The sequence below is a fragment of the Erpetoichthys calabaricus genome, chromosome 2 (genome assembly GCF_900747795.2).
Source record: "Erpetoichthys calabaricus chromosome 2, fErpCal1.3, whole genome shotgun sequence".
In the NCBI taxonomy this organism is placed as follows: Eukaryota; Metazoa; Chordata; class Cladistia; order Polypteriformes; family Polypteridae; genus Erpetoichthys; species Erpetoichthys calabaricus.
The window spans coordinates 114,603,652-114,624,032 of record NC_041395.2 but is presented as its reverse complement, the minus strand read 5'-3'; the positions used below and the strand labels follow the sequence as shown (position 1 = coordinate 114,624,032).

The window sequence follows — 20,381 nt, the reverse complement described above, 5'->3', positions numbered from 1 at the left end:
ACAGTGACTCTCTCAACTTTTTTGAGATGTGTTTCTGCCATCAAATCCAAAATTTACCTTATTCTTAAAATGGTACACTTTCTCAATTTAAATGTGATTTTTTTTTTTCTATGTACTATTGTGAATAAAATATGGGGTTGAGAGACTTGTAAATCATTGCATCCTGATTTTATTTATATTTATGCAGCATCCCAACTTTTGTAGAATTGGGTATGTACTAATTAACCTTGGAATATACATGCTCCCAAAATCATTTGTGCAGATCTAATGTCTGCTTTCAGTGCTGAACTCTTGAACATATGGATGACTATCAGAAGTTCTTCATGTATATTCTACCATAAAACTGTTAGATTAAGCAGGGACTAATGTACTGTCCTTGCAATACAAGTGTTTTTTTCATTTTTCACAATTTGGTGAGTTATTAAAGTTACATTGTGAATACAGTCAACCTTAATAAGATATGCCAGTACTTAAAACTAACTGGTGAATGTAGGGTGAAAAAAATTAAAATGGGTAATATTAAACTTGGCCTAAAAAGTGCTAATGTTTTATCTTTTCAATAGTCACTTTATTTTAAAGTAGCATTTCACTTTCTTTTTCCTTAAATTATTCAAAATGATTATTAAATATACTCCGCTTATTAAAAAATTTCTCATCTGATATACTGTAGCAGATGATCCAACACTTGTTTCAAATTATAGACCTCTTTGTATTCTCCTAGTAATGTCTAAGTTAGTGGGGGAAAAATTCTTGTACAGTTAAATAAACCTATTGAGCGCAATCCGTTACTTAGATCTATTTGTTTGAAAATTATACTGAAATTCACTGTCTGTTTTGTTGTTTACTGAACAAACCCCTCTTAGTAATGGTCATATAACTGTATCTGTGTTTAATTTTTGTTAAGGTTCTGATACTGTGCACCATCAGATTCTCCTTAATAAAGTTCCTTTGAGGTCTTTTTAAAACAAAAAAAAAAAAAGGAACTTTGCATCTGCCAAACCTCAGATGGTTAAAACTGATTGGGATACCACAAGACAATATATTGGGTAGTTTGTTTTCTTTTGTATTTTAATGATCTTCCATCTGCTTGTAAATACTTTTATATGCTGACTGTGTTAATGATGCTTATTTGAAACTTTTCAGTCTTGGTGTATTGCATGATTGGTTGCCTTTGAATCATTTGTCTGTTTATGCAGTGGTTTTAAAACTGTGTCTCTTTGGGCATCTACTAAGATGCACGTGGTGGAGGATGCTGGGCAGTACTGGCCCTACTGCTCTTTAAAACTATGAAACAAATTGCATATCTTCAAAATTGAATTTTTTTTTTTGTTTAAGTAAACCGTGAAAATGTTCTGCTGTTCTTGTAGGGAAGCAGTCCTTTGTCAGTGTAGGTATAGACGAGCGCTACAGTTCTCAACTGGTGTGATATGTGAGTAAACAATAAGGGAGGAACAGAGCCACTAGTTACTCGTCAGTCGAACCGGTGTTTTCATTTAGGCTGTGTTTCAGTTCTACTGCTCAGTTTCTTGGGTGCCATACAGCAGGTCTCTACTCTGGTCTTCCTCATCTGATCATCTTCGTTTTTTTTTTTTTTTTATTTAAATTTTATTAATTTTATTGTAATCATTCAATACAAATAGATCAATTTTTTACAAAAAATAGGATTGAAAACAAATCAACCCCTCTCACCCCAAGAAAGAGAGCATGGCCAACGGAGTAAAAATAAATTGATGAGTTTAATAGGCGGATAAAGATCAATGGAGAAGAAAAAGAAATGGGAAGAGAATCTACTTCCTCTGTGCTTTAAGAGCTTATTCTAAAATATTATTGATTAGATCCTGTTTTGAAAGTTCTGCACAGATCCTCTGAGAATTTGATTTTTTCCAATTTCAAATAATATAAAACATCAGTTACCCACTGACTTAAGAGGAGAGTTAGGATTCTTCCAGTTTAGCAAAATAAGTCAGCGTGCAAATAGTATAAAAAAGGCAATCAGTTTGTTTGTCCTTCTCCACTTTAAGCTCATCTGGAAGAACACCAAACACAGCTGCTGTTTGGTTAGAAGTGATTGTGACACCAAGGCTGTCTGAAAGGCACTTAAAAATTTTTTTTTTTTCGCAGATTGGCCCTGAAAACATTTTGGACAGTTTTAAGTGAGACAGATATGCTCGATTATATGATTTTGAGTTGAATAGTTGTATGCTTTACGTATATGGAGCTCGAGTGAATTCTCTGCATTTCTACCTTCCACTCCTTTTCTGATATGTTGAGTGAGAGATCATTTTCCCACTGTCCTCTTGGATCTTTGACAGGGAGGGACTGTAAAATAATTTTATATATTGCAGAAATGCTGTCGGAGTCCTTGAAGCTGAGCAATATTTTTTCCATTATAGAGGAAGGTGGGAGATGAGGAAAATCGGGCAGGTTCTGTTTAACAAAGCTTCTAATTTTGAAGATAGTGAAAGAAATGTGTTGCTGGAAAGTTAAATTTGGAATGTAATTGTTCATAGGATGCAAAGATGTGGTCTATATAAAGATCTTTTATATCTTGAATTTTAATCTCAAATGTTTTCCAGATATTAAAATCTGCATGTGTTTTGCGAGGGTTGGAAAAGGTGGTTCTCATGCAGAGGTGCCACAGATAAGATTCTCCATCTTAAAATGCTTTCTACATTGGTTCCTTATTCTGAGTGAGTGAGGCACAATTGGGTTATTAGTATATCTGCCATAACTTTCATCAATAGGGGAACAAAGCAGGGAATATAAAGAAGTAGTGCAGGATTTTATTTCTATTGCGCACCAAGCCTGTGTGTGTTCATCTATTTGTGTCCAGGTTTGTTCTTGTTCTATTTGTGTGTCCACTGCCTGTGACAATTTGTGCCCAAAGGGTTCCCTTTGCCCACCAATCCATGCCATGATACAGACTGCCCAGCAACTACATGCAGACTTGCAGAGGTCTACTCTGCTAAAAGGCTTCCACTATTGCGCAAATCCTGTTGTCGCCCTGATACAAGCAGTCTGCCCAATGTCTGTCTCTACCAGGTTCAGTCTGCCAGTGTTACAGTATTTTTAGTTTTGGTGAACTTGTTTGCATTATTATCTTCAGGAACAGCTTTAGAAAGTAGCAGACTAATGTAGAAGGATATATAATGAGCAAAAAAGACAATGATTATTAATCCTCAAAATGTACGTATCATATATATATATATATATATATATATATATTTCATTTTAGTATTTCAACACCGGCAAGCTTGTTTTGGACAGTCATCAATGTATGGTAACATCCAATCTTCATTTTAAAAAAAAAAAAAAAAAAAAAAAACTGGCTGAATCTAGAAACTGCAATTGAAAACTCGGTCTTTACATGACTGTTGGAACCATTATTTATTTATTTTTCATATATTTTTGACCATGGGTTGTGTGTAGCTTGTGATTTGTATTCTCCTCCTACTTTAGATCTGGAACTTTTATATGGAACTGAATACCTTTTTATAAATGTAAAGTGTCAATGTTTTTAATTCCATATTAAATCATACTAATGTTTTTACTTGAAAAATATCATGTACATAGTTTGTGTGGCTCTGTACTTTAATTGTCTATCAATAACCTCTTGTTAATTTCCAAAAATTAAGGTGGTAGAAAACTGAAGAAATATTGCATTTGGTTATAATGCTGAAACCTGCACTAAAGATCCTGGATTTTCAGCATCAACACTCTCTAGCAACTCCTCTGAAGAGCCAAATTAGTCTTATGGGGCTTCAGAGCCGAAAGTAGGATAGTGAGTTGTCTTTTTTCCTCCTGCTTCTGCCAGACAGGATTTTCTTCCTCTTTTCATGCCTCTTTTTGGCTGCTTGTCCTTTTTAAAAGGACCACTTGCTGTTGCACTGCTGTTTGTATAGGTTCCCCTACAGGTGGTCATAGAATACCAGTTTATACAGTGGCAGACTCATTCTGGGCTGATGCATCTTCTTAGCACTGTTGGTTACTGTATACCACATGTTGTTATTACATTTATGTGTCATTAGCCACTAGGTAGTAAACGTTTTTCACTTGCCATATTTGGGTGTTTTTGTTTTGATGTGGTCATTCTGCTAAATTATGGTACTGCATTACACACTTGTAAACACGTGCAACATTAGCATGTGTTTTTTGTTTTTTTTTTAAACTTTTTCTTTCTTCAATCTCATATGCAAAGGAAATCAAAAACTCTGGGAGAGTGCAGAAGACATGATAATGTGCAAGTACTGTTGCAGCAAGCCTAGTGTAGCCAGTAAAACTGATTTTTGTTGCAGAATCTCGCACAGTTTCAAATGTAAAAATCTAATGGCACATTCTTGACACCAAATGACATGCATCAGGCTGTGACAGCGTGTTGGCTGCAAGATAATGTGCCAAAGAATCTGCTGTGGTAAAAGTTTTCTAGACTCAAAAGATGAGTTGATGAGTTACGATGTAAAAAGTAACAAACTTTCAGTTAAACTCAGCATATTACTTGGCAAAGAGAGAACGCTGTTTCCCACTCTTTGCTGCCATAGAGAAATAACCTGGAAATTCATGGTGCAACAGATTCTTTTGTGTTGGTCAGATATTTATTTATATGATGCTTTGCCATTCTGTCTCTTTCACGTAAACTGGAAAGAACTTGTAATTTTTTTTTTTTGGAGGAATTCTAGATTTTTAAATAGCTGTGTAAAAATTTCCTGGAACACTTCTCTGGCCAAGGCCTTCTAAAATTTTCTATTCAGTTCAACATGTGGACCTGTAGAACCAATATATTGACAATTTTGGTTTTGATGGTAAGTAAAAAAGTTAATCAAATGTGTGTTTTTCCTCAAATGTAATACTTTACGCTGAAAGGGACTCTCCGCTGCTGACAAGACTAAAGATGTTGAGCTTATAGTGTAATCATTGCAGCCTTTGCAGATTCTCCTAGTAAATATATAAATGAACATTTTTGCTGTTGGCTGGGTAATATATTCTGATAATAATCTGTATCCACTTCATTGGTGGTCTGTGTGGCCTTTTCTGCCAGTCTGAAAAAGTCAGTCTGTCTTGTGAATCAGGAAAATGTATTTATTTATTTTTTATTTGAAGGCATTTGTGTTCAATTCTTGAACTTGCATTAAATAAGATACACAAGTCTCTCACTACATTCATTTAACTATGCTGTCTTATTTAAGGATTTTTTAATGTGACCAATGCAATACGTTGGGTTTAACGCTTGCTGCAGTTGTTTTGAGGCCTGGTAGGGATTTCAGCATTTCATATTGTGCCTCAGAGCCATTTTACTTATTACCTAAAAATACTGACAACATAAACTTTGTCACTGCTTTTAGAGCCATTTTTGTAGAATTGTGAACTACATGTGGATGCCACCCATTAAAGACAAATTTGTATTCTTGCTTTTAGTGCCTACAGCATTGTATCAACCAGCCACTGTAAGAAGTATTTTCAACATTACATTCACAAATCAAAAATGATATCGGTGTTAGTAAAAGTTCTACCAGTATTTGTTCAAATCTCGGAAATGTGCTACCAATATTTGACATTTAATATAACCTTTTAGAATTAAGGTGTCTACTGTATTGGAAGTAAAATCTTTGGAATTCTTGATCTACTCTTTAGTGGTTTTGAAAGAAAAAGGGCACATTTCAGTACCCAAGGGAATGAGCTGTAAATAGTTGTTTTTTTTTGTTTTTTTTGGGTTCCTTTTTCCTTTGCCGTACATTTTCTATGCCAAAAACCAAATTCTGTTTCAGCTATTATGAACATACCTATAGCAGTATACAGTATGGAGACCTGTCCAGTGTTAGTACCTCGACTGATGAATGTAGTGTTTGTTACTAGACTTTAAAGCCATTTCTTTAAATTATTCTGTATTTTATTTGGTTTTTAGTCACCTATACATTTCCTTTTTGGCTTACTACACCACAATCTTAAAGATTTATACAGTTAATTAGCTTTTGACTCTGGACACTTTGGGTCTTTGCAAGAGAATTCCTGTAAATAGTCAATGACAAATGTTTTTAATTATTCCAGTGTTTTGTATGATAACATTACTGTTCAGTCTCGGCTGGGGACTAAATGCACTTCCTTTATCCTGATTTTTTTTTTAAAAAATGTATATTCCTCTGCTCTTCTAAGACCATGTCATGGGCAGATGGTATCTGGGCACACCCAACTAGCACGTAGACTTACCATGCTCAGCTGGACGAATCCCATCCCACCTGTTATAAATCAGTGGGTAACTGATGTTCTATACTATTTGAATTTGGAAAAAAATCAAATTCTCACTTAGAGGATCTTTTTTTTTCTTTTTAATATGGCAAGATCTAATTATAAATGCTTTATTATAAAGTTTTGCTCTTGCTGTTGACTCTCCTCTATTTCTCTCAGTTGGTAGTTGAATTCTGGTTTGTTCAATTCAAGTTGTTTATAATGTTTTCTTTGTAGAAGTCAGACTTGATCATATGGAAGTATTTTATCTTTCAAATAAAATCAATAAAAAACCAAAACTGATTGTTGTAATTATGCAGGTTGTTATGTTCTAGGGGTAATTATGGAGGATTCAACACACATAATATCCTATGTCTGATCATACATGTGAGATGAACTTGAAAATTAGAATAAATCAGTAATGTTTTTTGGACCAGCTTTGTTTAAAAATGGTTGTCAAGGCTGACACAATAAGTCTGTTGGTTTTTTTTTTGCTTATGTTTATTGAACATATGTATACCATCTCAACTGTAAATGTCAAGATAACATTTTTGTTAAATATTGTTACAAAAACAGCTTTTCAGAGTTAAAATCAGTGTCCACAGACTGAAGTTTTATTTAATGTGCAATTGATAAATAGCTCACAAATAATGCTTAACCAGTTCTACCAAAATCTGACCTTCAGGCAATACATTTTTGTAAATACGTGTATATGACTATGTATTGTTCCTTCTGAATGTTCTGTTGACTTATCTTACCATGTCTACAAACCTTTCCTCAATTTTCTGTTACTTCAGGGAGGGGATCATAAAATGCAAGCTTTTATTTCTGATATATTAGACCAAAATGATCCATCTGTTCTTACAAGCCAAAGAATCAAGATATCCACTGAACTGTGTTTTGATGGATGTAATATCAGCTATATAGTGGTCTTTTACAAATGAATGTCCGCAACAATCAAGTAGCAAAACATTTTTTTCCGATACCCTGAATAGAAAATCCATTACTCTAATATCAATAGCTTCAGCATTCCATGCTTTCTTTAAAAACAAATTCTACTTAAGAGTGTATGTTGACTTTAGCTTAGTTTTAGGAAAAAATAATTAACACTGTCCTCCATTTATATACAACTTTTTTTTTTTTCTTGTGGAGTAAATGATCATTTAGTGTTTTCTGAAGAGTTGAACTTTTCTTCTGTTAAAGCTACATGACTCATTAATTTTGCAAATGGTTATTACTGCTTGAATTGACTCCCCACACCCACATTTTCATCAAGCCATTTTTTTTAGTGTCCTTATGGCCTGCTCCCTTAGCTTATCCTTAACATGTCATTTGATATACTAATTGGTTATTAATTAATTAAACAGGAGAACAGGTTACAGTGGTGCTAATACAACTGCAAAGATCCATCCATTCTCCAACCCGCTGTATCCGAACACAGGGCCACGGGGGTCCGCTGGAGCCAATCCCAGCCAACACAGGGCACAAGGCAGGAAACAATCCCGGGCAGGGCGCCAACCCACCGCAGGACACACACAAACACCAAGCACACACTAGGGCCAATTTAGAATCGCCAATCCACCTAACCTGCATGTCTTTGGACTGTGGGAGGAAACCGGAGCGCCCGGAGGAAACCCACGCAGACACGGGGAGAACATGCAAACTCCACGCAGGGAGGACCCAGGAAGTGAACCCAGGTCCTCAGGTCTCCCAACTGCGAGGCAGCAGCGCTACCCACTGCGCCACCGTGCCGCCCAACTGCAAAGATTTCCCTGATAAATCATTTAGCATTTCAAATGATTAAGAATATGTTAAGAAAGTTGACCATTCGGACACTGAAGGAATGGCGACTGAAGATTTGGCTAAGCAGTCTTTTATATGAATAACTTTTTTTTTTTAATCTCTCATTTCAAGCAGTAATAGCCATTAACAAAACTACCAAATTTCTGGATGTGTCTAAACATTTAACTGGGGCTGTGTGTGTGTGTATACTGGGGGGAGAGGGGGGGGGGGGTTACCTATGGTGGCCTAATACAAACAAACAAAAGTCAGTTTAAGAAGCACGTACCAATTTAACATGGCTCGGAGAACACAACACAAAGCATTTAAAGTGCTACATAACTTATGACGGGGTTTGAGAAAATCTAGTAAATTACATATTCATTTTATGATGTTTAGTTTACGATGTTCTACTTAAATGACAAATTACGAGAGTAAAGTCAACATGTCATCACACTATTACGCAGTACCCAGGTACATTACACTGTATTGGGGGAAAAAAAATAGCACAAGTAGAACTTGGCTTGCAGTATTATCCATTAGTATAGAAACGGTATTCACAAATTTGAACATAATGGTCCACATCTGACCTTTTAAAACCAAAGTATCTCCAGGCAACGGACGTGACTCCTTTTTTTCGGCAAAAGTTCTTCTGTGTCATCATGTTTAATTTTATCGTCTGCTACAGCTTCAGTTTCGGAATGTTCTCTCTCCATTTTCACAGTGCAATACCTACACTACTGCATGTACTCTGTTGCATGCCTATTTAGCGGTATAGCAGTGAAAAAGAGCCACTGTGCAACACCTCCACTAACGCATGTACTCCATTGTACCTGTTTAGCAGTGTAGTAGTGAAAAAAGTCCCCCCTTAAACAGTTTCCCGCTACGCCATGTTCCGAATATTGTTTAGGCAATTTAAACCGGTGTTGCAGTATAAGAAAAGTCCATATCATAACAAAAATAAAAAACGAGTTTCGATTATGAACCGGCATACCACACAGCACTAAGATACTGTATGACTTAAGTGTGTATAAATATATACAGTTTTTAAAAAAGCTAGGTAGAGTGAATGTCTGTTATTTAGTCACTTTTCACTGAATGCTCTCCTTCCCACCCCCTAGGTATCCTGTGCCTGCTGTATATTTTTAATAGTGTTGGCATCATGAATGTTAGAATGCTTTGGCTTTTGTTAAAAATAATTAAATAGACTCTGAAGTTTTTACATGTGTAGTTTTGAATAATACAAAATTCCTTTTGACTTTTGACACCAAGTAGAAGGAAAAAATTAATGTAGCCTTTTTTCCTAATCCGATGTTGCAGTTTTCATTTGCTGTTTGTGGTTTTCTATCAGTTTCAGATGTTTCTCTGTTCAGTTCACTCATTGTGATTGGAACTACAGGTGACAAATCTCCAGGTGAAACATTTACTTAATCTACAAGCAGCTATTTCTATAGTTTTGGTAACCCTCTTTTAAAGACCAGAAGCCTCCTGTGTAAATGATGCATATGGATAATGTGGTGTACGCCCATTTCCCCACTGACATCGAGATGTATAAAAATTAAACTTGATGTAACGCTCTGCACATTTTCACTGCATCCTCAGACCATGAGTGTGTGTGTTTTTGCACGGTTTTGTAAAGGGGGCAAAACCCAGCATCAAAGCAGTGCAACTGTTTCTATGTGGTTTCCCCTTTTTTAGATTCCCATCCATAATGCCGGCTTTCAGATACACCAAAATTAATTGCATATCATTTACAAATTTAAGGCACTTGATTGTAATAAATCTGTAACATTAATGGTGCACAGAATAGCTAAACTATTCCAACTACCATGGTTGCTTTATCTTTGTTACAAGATGTGACAAATGGAAGAATTAGAGAGCACGTACTTGGAGATCATACTGATTTCTTCTCCCATGGTGGGGATTGGCTTCTAAATCGATATAGATTTCCAAGCACCATCTTCTTTGAGCTGTGTGCTGAACTGGGGCTGGCTTTGCAAAGGCCGGAATTGTGCTGTACATGTTCCTTTGCAAGTTCTGTCCATTCTCAGGTTTTTAGCCACAGGAACGTTTCGGTGTGCACTGGCTGACTGATCAGGTATTTCTCAGTCATCATTGAGTCATGCTATACCAGCTGTACGGAATGGTATTATCTGCTTGTCCTTCAGAGATCCAAGAATTCTTACACTGTGGTTGAACAGACAAACATCAAAACTCAATTTGCAGCAACGTCTAGTTTTCCATATGTTATCAAAGCAATTAACTACATGCACATTCCTATAAAGGTGCCTTCAGAGAGTGTTTTTCTACTATATTAATGTGCAAATTATGTGATGTGAAAATGTGTCTCATTTGTGTGGCAAGATGGCCTGGCTCAACTCATGATTCATTCATTCTGAGAAATAGTAGTGTTGGGAACAAACTTTAAAATGGTGTGTGTAATGGCTGGCTTCTTGGTAAGATAAGGCATTTAATATTGCCCCTTGTTTGTCAAAATTGTAAATTATCTGTATGATGTAACCATATAACACTTAGGTGATGGCAGGTACCCACTGAAGATGTGGCTTCTCGCCCCGCTCACCAACCCACTGACTGAACAAGAGTGTCGTCATAATGACCTCCACTCTTGGGCTCAGTAGAACGTAGTATAGGGCAGCTTCAGGGCCTTTGGCACTGCCTGGATAAGATTGGTGGAGTGCGCTATAGTCCACAAAAAGTGTGTTGCATTTTGCAAGCATGTAGCGTGCTGCATAATGTGGTGCACAACCATTGCTTGTCCATACCTGAAGAGAATGGAGTATAATGAATCTGACCCACCAAAAGATCAGCCAAATTGGACATTGTTACATCTTCTTTGAATGTAATTAGCAGAATGTAAATGCAGGTAATCAGATGCAGCATTTACTTTTTCAACCATTTCATTTAATTTGTGGTCAATATCACATAGTACAGCATTTATATTCCTTAAATCCTTTTTCCACATCTCTTACAGCATCCACTGTTGCATTTTATGACTCCAGAACAGCATCTGTCAGCACATGGTCAGATGCTTACCTGGCAGTTTCAGAGACAGGTGTGTGTGCAGCCAGTGCCCAAAAATGGGCTCAGGAGAGCAGCACAATCACCACCTGGAGGGACACCTTTTGTAATATTCTCTCAAACAAAATAAAGGTATGGGTAATGATAAATAAAAAAAAATAAAAAAAATCTCCGATCACCTGCTGGTAAAATTCTGACTATTAGTGTCTCACCAATAATTGCAGCAGCTTGCTGCTCAAATGGTGTGAGCCCTTGAATTCTGCTCCCTCCTCCAGTGGTGTTGACACTCAGTGGGCTGCGACCAGCCTTTTCACTTTAACTTTGATATCTGACCACTTCTTTTAATTTCTGGCACTGCAAGTTTCTGAGCTTGAACTTTTGAGTGCCTTCGACCACACTGTGCTACTTCAATTTCCTTTTGTTGCTTATACCACTGCTTAAGTCACCAAATAGTACGTTTTTCCTTGCCTCCACTTCATTGAGCAGGACCTCCATTTTGCATTTGCTGAGTCTTGTTTTTTTTACACATGCTTTTGCCATTGTCTTTTAATTAAACACTGAATGGAAGTGGCAATTTATATTGATTTGCATATTCAAATTGGTGAAATTCTGGGTGGAGTTGGGGTGGGACTGTAGGCTAATGCACGTGTGTTTTAAAATTCACATTGATTGGGATTTATAAAGGGGAAACTTTTTGTAGAACTTTGCTTATGCACAGTTTTATGTATCTGAATTTTTTTGTGTGTACACACATTTATAGCTTTATTCGTACACCATTTTTTAGTGTGAATTCTATGCAAGGCATTATACATGAGGCCCCAGGTGTTTTGGCAACTGTTGATGATTTAGCTACTTGTACAGAGGAAACGCCAAGAGCAACAAGTGCTTAGTTTTTCATTTCTACCTGAGCTTTTTAAACTAATTTAGAATCTTAAGCCTATGCCATATTGTGTGAATCCAGTAATTTTTCAATCGTAGCCTTCATTTACTTAATCGTAGCCAGTCAGTAGTGCACTCCTGTGAAGACAATCGCCTAATGCGACATACCTAACAACCTGACACAAATCAGTCCATGACTCTCTGCAATAAAATCAATACAGTTTTACAATTGGTAAATGTGACATGGGCTACAATGTTCAGTTGTATTATTTCAAATGGTGCAGTGAAGCGATCAGTGACTGCGGTTTTCAAGTCTCATGTACTTCTTGACAATGTAATGTGACATTGGCTTTACTCAACACTTTGAACGTAGGGCTTTTCTAGGAATCTGCTTCAGTGTAGCAAATCTGACCATCTACTGTAAACTTATTTCACGAAAACCCCAATTGACTATTCCATGTTAAGTTTTTCAATGAAAGACTTGCACATCACTAGGTTCATAGTTAAATCGGTCTTCAAAAAACAATTAGAGTAATAATGTGATAAGACAATACTAAAAGCAGCATCAAAACGCCAACACAGTACCTGTTGAGTAAGACTAAGTACTACTGAGCCAGCAGACATGATTCATGCCTCTGGAGACCAGCCTGGGCCTGATGAAATATGCACAGACCTGTTGAATCTTCGATACTGAAGGATGACTGGGAATGTCAAGTCAACCTAAGTGTATTCACTAACAGGTAAAGACTGTTCTCCTTGCTACACACCACCCCACAATACAACACATTTACACTTCAGCAGATAGTGGAGATCAGTTTGGTGTGTTCTATTATTTCATTGATAGTTGCTTAAATGTTTATTTTAATGATGAATGATCATCATCTTTATCTCGTTATAAAACTAGCAACTAAAGTATTAATACTATTGGACAAATTACTGCTGCTTTTCCAATTCTAACTTTTTTGGCATTTTTACTGTCCTGTGAGGTGCTGCAAGAAGATCGAATATTTTTTTTTTATTTTTTTAAATGAACAAATATTGAACCATTTTTCCAGTTAAGGGTGGTGGGGCTTTGGATTGTATCCAAGCAATGCTGAAAAAGCAGTTTAGCTTATCAGTTATTGGCGTTGGCTTGTTTCATGGTGACACCAAACTGTATTCTTTCTCTCTGTGACTGGTTTGCATTGGCAAGACTTGAAGCAGGATCCTGTAGTCTTAGTGGGCAGTGGTTTCAGGTTACTTCAGTCATGCCGTTTTTCTGCTGGTTTGTGAGGTTGCTGCAATTAATATATACTTTTTTATACCTTTTGAAATTTTAATTTGGCCTGAATCCAGAGAAACCAGGAGCACTACTAAAAGGCATTGACTTAGTGTAGGTAGTCTGCTACAGAATGTTTTAGTTGGGATTTTATTCTTAGAAGTGCCACATAATTGACTGCATCATGTTTTAGCATGAGAAACTTCCCATACTCCCTCCTCTGTCATCCTTGCCATCTGACCTTACTTTATTCTTTGTTGCTTAGTATTATTTTATTTTTGTTTCGTATAAACTTTTTTCTTCATCTTTTAAAGCACTTTGAGCTACCCATTTGTATGAAAATGTGCGCTATATATATATATATATATATATATATATATATATATATATATATATATATATAAATATAAAAATGAGATATATACTGTATATACAGTACTGTGCAAAGGTTTTTGGCAGGTGTGAAAAAATGCTGTAAACAATGAATGCTTTCAAAAATGGAAGTGTTAATCATTTATTTTCATCAATCAACAAAATGCAGTGAATGAACAAAACAGAAATCTAAATCAAATCAATATTTGGTGTGACCACCCTTTGCCTTCAAAACAGCATCAATTCTTCTAGGTACACTTGCACACAGTTTTTGAAGGAACTCGGCTGGTAGGTTGTTCCAAACATCTTGGAGAACTAACCACAGATCTTCTGTGGATGTAGGCTTCCTCACATCCTTGTCTCTTCATGTAATCTCAGACACACTCGATGTTGAGATCAGGGTTCTGTGGGGGCCATACCATCACTTCCAGGACTACTTGTTCTTTACACTGAAGATAGTTCTTAATGACTTTAGCTGTATGTTTGGGGTTGTTGTCCTGCTGCAGAATAAATTTGGGGCCAATCATACGCCTGCATGATGGATAAGTATCTGCCTGTATTTCTCAGCATTGAGAACACCATTAATCCTGACCAAATCTCCAACTCCATTTGCAGAAATGCAGCCCCAAACATTCAAGGAACCTCCACCATGCTTCACTGTTGCCTGCAGACACTCATTATTGTACCGCTCTCCAGCCCTTCGACGAACAAACTCCCTTCTGCTACAGCCACATATTTCAAATTTTGACTCGTCAGTCCAGAGCACCTGCTGCCATTTTTCTGCACCCCAGTTCCTATGTTTTCATGCATACTTGAGTCGCTTGGCCTTGTTTCCACGTCGGAGGTATGGCTTTTTGGCTGCAACTCTTCCATGAAGACCACTTCTGGCCAGACTTCTCCGGACAGTAGATGGATGTACCTGGGTCCCACTGGTTTCTGCCAGTTCTGAGCTGATGGCACTTCTGGACATCTTCCGATTTCGAAGGGTAATAAGCTTGATGTGTCTTTCATCTGCTGCACTAAGTTTCCTTGGCCGACTGCTGCATCTACGATCCTCAACGTTGCCCGTTTTCTTTGTGCTTCTTCAAAACAGAACCGCGCATTTTGAAACCCCAGTCTGCTTTGAAATCTTTGTCTGGGACAGACCTTGCTGATGCAGTATAACTACCTTGTGTCTTGTTGCTGTGCTCAAACTTGCCATGGCATGAAACTGTCTTCCACAACCTCACGTTGGTAGCAGAGTTTGGCTGTTCCTCGCCCAGGTTTAAGCCTCCTACACAGCTGTTTCTGTTTCAGTTAATGACTGTGTTTCAACCTACGTGTGACATTGATGATCATTAGCACCTGTTTGTTATAATTGGTTGATCATACACCTGACTATAATCCTACCAAATCCCTGACTTTGTGTAAGTGAACCTATAAGAATTGATGCTGGTTTGAAGGCAAAAGGTAGTAACACCAAATATTGATTTGATTTAGATTTTTCTTTTGTTCGCTCACTTTGCATTTTGTAAATTGATAATAAACAATCATTATTTATATTTCTGAAAGCATTCTTTGTTTACAGCATTTTTTCACACTTGCCTAAAACTTTTGCACAGTACTGTATATATAATATCTAAGATCTATAATCTATATAATAAATGTTAATTAAAAAAAAAAAAAATACTAAAATTTAGGGGGTTTTAATTCTGTTCTGAAGGGAGAGCCTTAGCAGCAGTTCAATTTTGTTTGCCAGTGAAATGTATGTGGTTTCTTTAAGTATTTGAAGTTACTTTCATGGGTCCTGAGTTTCTAGTTTGCTTCTTTGTACCTCTGTGAGTATGATGTGGGGTGACACAGTAGTTTAGTAGGTAGCAATGTCTGATTGTCCTAGATTTGTTGAATTTCATTAGATTGTGTGTTCATCCCATGTCTAAGGGGTTTTCCTCTGGGTACATTTATTTCCTTCCACATCCCCACAGAGGTGTATATTAAGCTCATTGGTCATTTTTTAAATTGGTTTGGTTTGTGTACGTTGAAGCTAAACAAATGATGGAAGAATATCCAGGCATTGGTGAACGAATTAATGTTCATGTATTGTATCAAGTTAAATATCACAGAGTAAGTAAAAAGTCACTTGCTTAGAGGCATGAAAGATTTATAGATGGTTTTTCCAGCCAGAATTGGGTATTTGTACTGACCTCAAACAATGACAAGGATCAAATTTTGTTGCTAAATTCAGGTTTAAAACTGCATTGTAAACATCAGTTCTATTGCATAAGCTTTGCCACTAATCAGTGCAGATTGCTACAATTTTTTTCCCTTATTGTCCCCTATCCTTCTGTGTGTATAAACACTGAGGCCTCTTTGCAGGCCAGGAGAGAAGGTCCTCTATGGAGGAGTTGAAATTGAAAAAGTTAACACCAAAATTCTCAACCCAGTGAAATCTGATTTAGAAAATGGATGCCTAGGTGTAAGAAATCAAACTAGTAAATGTCACAAAAGCAATATAATTTTAATTCACTTGACATCATTGTTTCAAAAAGCACAAAATAGGCTGTATGTGGTTGACTTCCTAATCAAGAGGTGTATGTCAAAGATGCTGGAGTTTTTTTAAAGTTCACCCTTAATCCTCATGTGTGCACCTCTGCTGTGACTAATTATAATTGGAGCTGTCAAATGAGCCAGTAATTGACATTTCAAAATACATACTCGTTCATGTAAACGTTGATCAAAAATTGAGTGCTGCATTTGTGTTCCCATTGTGTTCTTAATGTTTTAAAAACTTGGTGTGTGTTAGATCGTTGCACAGATTAATATATGCTGAGCACTGTTTGTTCCCTCATTCTTGTATCTGTATATTAGAACCCAATCATATCAAGATTTTTGCCACCAATGTCAATTCTGATTTTAAAGTCTGATTTGATAAACGATAGTGGCCAACAAATAGCCCCTCACCCTAGCTCAGAAATATGAGTACAAAATATTTAAATGTTTTTATATTACATAAATGAAAATGCATACAAATTAGTGAGTTTTTAGAAAATTTGATAATCTGTGTTAACAGTAATATAACTCTGAATTAAACTATCATTATTAATTCATCAGTATTCTTAAAATTCTACACTGTTTGCAAACTGTAAATAAATAAAAGGTAAAGATTAGCTAATATGAGTAATATGGTCAAACTAATACTCCCATTCCATTAAAGGGAGGTTATAATGCAGGAAGCACAGCTTCTTTGCATTTAAGCCACAGAAAGAGCTCCTCTTGTCCTTTATAAATGATTGCCCCCAACAATTTTTATAACTTTTTAATTTGTATCTTTTAGAAAACTGACACATTTTTCTAACTGCCCTGCTTTTTGTTAAGTGTATTAACAGCAGATATTAAGGTCTTCTCTAGTGACCTAAAGTATTTTTTTCTCCTGATCCTGTTCTGTTTCACTCCTGACTGTAAAACCCTGATTTGTTGCTGTTTTATATTAAAACCGTTAGTCATTCATCGTAGCAAACATAATGTGATTTCCTTTCTCATTAAACATATTAATAGGAAATAATTGCCATTTTCCTGATATTTCCTGATTTTTGTCTTTTTAAGAGAGTCCTTTTTAAAGAGCATTTTCAATGTAAGGAGACCATACTTGGCTACTTCAAGTGTGGTTTGTTTTTGCTTTTTGGACGCTGCTGACACACAACTCCTAAAACTAAACAAAGGTGTAATGAAAAATAAGCATTAAGGATACGTGTATTATATTTTCACTAAATCTGTAAAGGGGAAAAATACCATATGTTTGAACACTGGACACCCACTGCAGGATTTGACTCTGCCAGGTCCCTGCTGTGCAAACTTGTCAAATTGGGCAGCTCCACACACCATCTTCTTATTGTGATTAGTTTAAAGTATTTTTTTACTTAGAATTTCTTTTAGTTGCTGCTAATGACAATGAGTGATTATTTCAATACAACATTTTAGTATACTTAGTAACTAGTAACTTGAGCCACATGATGCCTCAACTTCTATAAAATGGTCACCTAGGATCAGAAAGAGCTACTGTATAACAGAGGAATGGAGAAGGGTGCAGGCTGTGGGTAGCTAAATTGACAAGTGCATTTAACACGTAAGTAATCAGGAGTGATTTTGTATCATCCAAGTTTTCACGTATTCATATACAGACATGTGAAGTGTCAAGGTTCCAAATCTTTCATCGGGTAACTTTCCATGTACACACATTCCTGTTTCTGTGATGGTTTTCACATGAAGGCTGCATGTTACAAGAGTCATTAGCACTGAATGTTTTACAGATGCACCACAAACAAAAAAAAATTATTAGTAGTTATGAAGTGGTCTAATATTGATCTAGTTTAGTTTTTAAGTTATGTGAAGATGTGTACCACGTGTGACAGCCTAGACTTTTCAGCCATAAAGGAGTTTATACTTGGAATGACCTCATTTCAAAAGCGATTTATAATAATATACAGCTGCTGTAATGTATTGGAAATTCAGCATGCAAACAGAATAACAGTTCAATATAAGGTGCTGTACTTTTTTGAAAAAAACAATGAGGGCAGATGCACATTTTTGCAACCCACTCAGTTTTACAAAACCTGTTCAGGATGGCCCAACACAAACTGCAGTCTCTGAACTATATTCAGGTGCAATTATCTTTTTTCTTTTTAATAAATGCTAAAACCAAATGCAAAGGTAAAGTGGCATATGGTCTAAGCATTACTATGCTTATGTGACATTTGCTTTTGAAATGGAAGAATAGGTTTACTATCATACTTTCTGTATGAAGTAAGGAATTTTCTGAACTGCACTTAGCTCCACTTTGGGAACCGTTGTTGTGTGTACCAAATCGTGTGTGTTTTGACTAACTCTTTCATATGGGAACACACTTCTATAGGCAGGCCTGAGAGTGGTACTTGCTAGTAAGCAACTGGTGGGTCAGTGACCCACATATTCTGGTGAGGTTTGGGGTGACCGACATGAACAGTGTATAATAAATTGTAACATAAACTTACTGAAATGCATGGTGTAGATGCTCTTACCACATTTATGATTGTGCTTCATATTACAGTATGTACTGCCTTCCTGCTGTTTCATGAATGGTTAGATAATCTTTCTTTTCATCCTAAAGCTCAAGGCTATGTGTATATCAAGTGGAGTTGGCAGACTGTCTTGCATTGCTTTGTGAAACCTATGTGCTACATGATTCTTTTCATAGGTTACATTGAATTTACTGCTGTTCATTTTACTGTGATGATTGAATTGGTTTCTCAAAATCTGAGGTTTCGAGTAGAAAAATAAAATTAGTCTTGTTTTTAATTTACTTACATTTTCAGGGAGATTTAGGAATTTAAGGGGACAGAACATTGTGTGAAGGTATAACCTCTTCTGTTGTAATTCAAACTCCAGCAACACTTGAAAGCAAAAACTTACTCCATTAGTCATCAGAGGTAAATAAAGCAATCCTATAGTTGCAGGCAAAAAATTCCTAGTTTATTTTTTGCATGAAACAGGAAAATTTCCCATTTACTTTTGTCATTTGAAAAACTAATGTCCTTCACAGAAAGGGTTCTGTTGAAATGTAATTGACACTGATTCTTCTCTCCTTTTGTAACTGATAGCTAGCAATTTTCAGCCTACAGTGATCCCTCGCTATATCACGCTTCGACTTTCACGGCTTCACTCTATCGCGATTTTTTTCTCATACGCTCTTTCTGAGAACTTTTATCTAAGCCCCACGATGGCTCCTAAACGTGCTGCTTTTTCTAAGCCTTCTGACAATGAAACTAAGCGCTGGAGGAAGATGCTTACCATCCAGGAGAAGGTGAAACTCTTGGATATGATCAAAGATGGCAATACCCTACAAAAGCCTCCTCTCGCATATGAAAAGACAGTGCCAGCAACTGCCTATCAAGATGTTCTTCAGCCGCGCACCCAGATTCCCACTGCCTACTCCTAGTACTCCTTCAGCGGAAGAAGACTACGACGCACCTGCTGAAGATACTGCACCACCTTGTCACGCTTGGGTCACAGATTTGCACAGAGACACAGGAGATTGTAGAAAAAAAGAACTTTATTCAAAGCACTGCAAACAAACATTTGTCTCTTTTCAAAAGTTTAAATGTGCTCCATGACAAGTCAGAGATGACAGTTCCGCCAGGAGCAGAGAATGTCAGAGAGAGAGAGAAACAAAACAACCAATTCCAAAGCTGAGAGGCGCTGCACAATACTTTTAAGTAAGCGGAGTACCGTGCGAGAGGTTTATCGCGCGTTATAGCGCAAGTAAGAAGGGTAAGGAGCAATGTGAAGGTAGACTGTCTGCTGTTTCAGGGGTTTTCCCAGGGGCGTCTGTGTCCTCTGAGGGTGCGATCAGCGCTCCAGCTTACAACCTGAAGACTCTCCTACTGAGCTCGTGCCATCCTAGGTTAGTGTGTGTGTGTGTAATTAAATGTACAGTACAATAATCATTGTAACGTCTAATGTCTTTTATTTTGTCTAATATATTGGGTAATACGAGTGTAATGGTGACTAAAGGGTGTTATTTCATGTCTGGAGGGCTCTAATAATGTTAAAAAAAACGTATTTAGAAGGTCATAAACAGGTTTTCTATACTCAAACTGTGAAAATATTCGATTAATAAATAAAGAATCCTACTTCGCGAAAATTAATTTATCGCGGTAGAGTCTGGAACGGATTAACCGTGATAAATGAGGGTTCACTGTACTTCAAGAAGATATTTTTTGGAGTCGTATCCATACCACACTACCTAATACTCTACACTTTATCAAATTACTAGCAAAATACCCGCGCTTCGCAGCGGAGAAGTACTGTGTTAAAGAGGTTA

General features: G+C 36.7%; 1 protein-coding gene and 1 long non-coding RNA gene across 2 annotated transcripts in view; one reads left to right on the top strand and one right to left on the bottom strand.

Moving 5' to 3' along the window:
• LOC127526857 (uncharacterized) overlaps positions 1–8,871 on the bottom strand; it is a 197,124-nt gene extending 188,253 nt beyond the window's left edge. Inside the window, exons 1-2 of the long non-coding RNA XR_007934294.1 lie at positions 8,804–8,871; positions 8,582–8,730 (exon numbers count right to left, since the gene is read on the bottom strand). This is a non-coding gene — a long non-coding RNA (uncharacterized LOC127526857). The remainder of the gene's footprint in view (positions 1–8,581; positions 8,731–8,803) is intronic.
• Positions 1–20,381, top strand: part of LOC114646277 (SPRY domain-containing SOCS box protein 4-like) — a 69,531-nt gene that overhangs the window by 32,933 nt on the left and 16,217 nt on the right. The gene's annotated exons all lie outside the window — the stretch shown is intronic.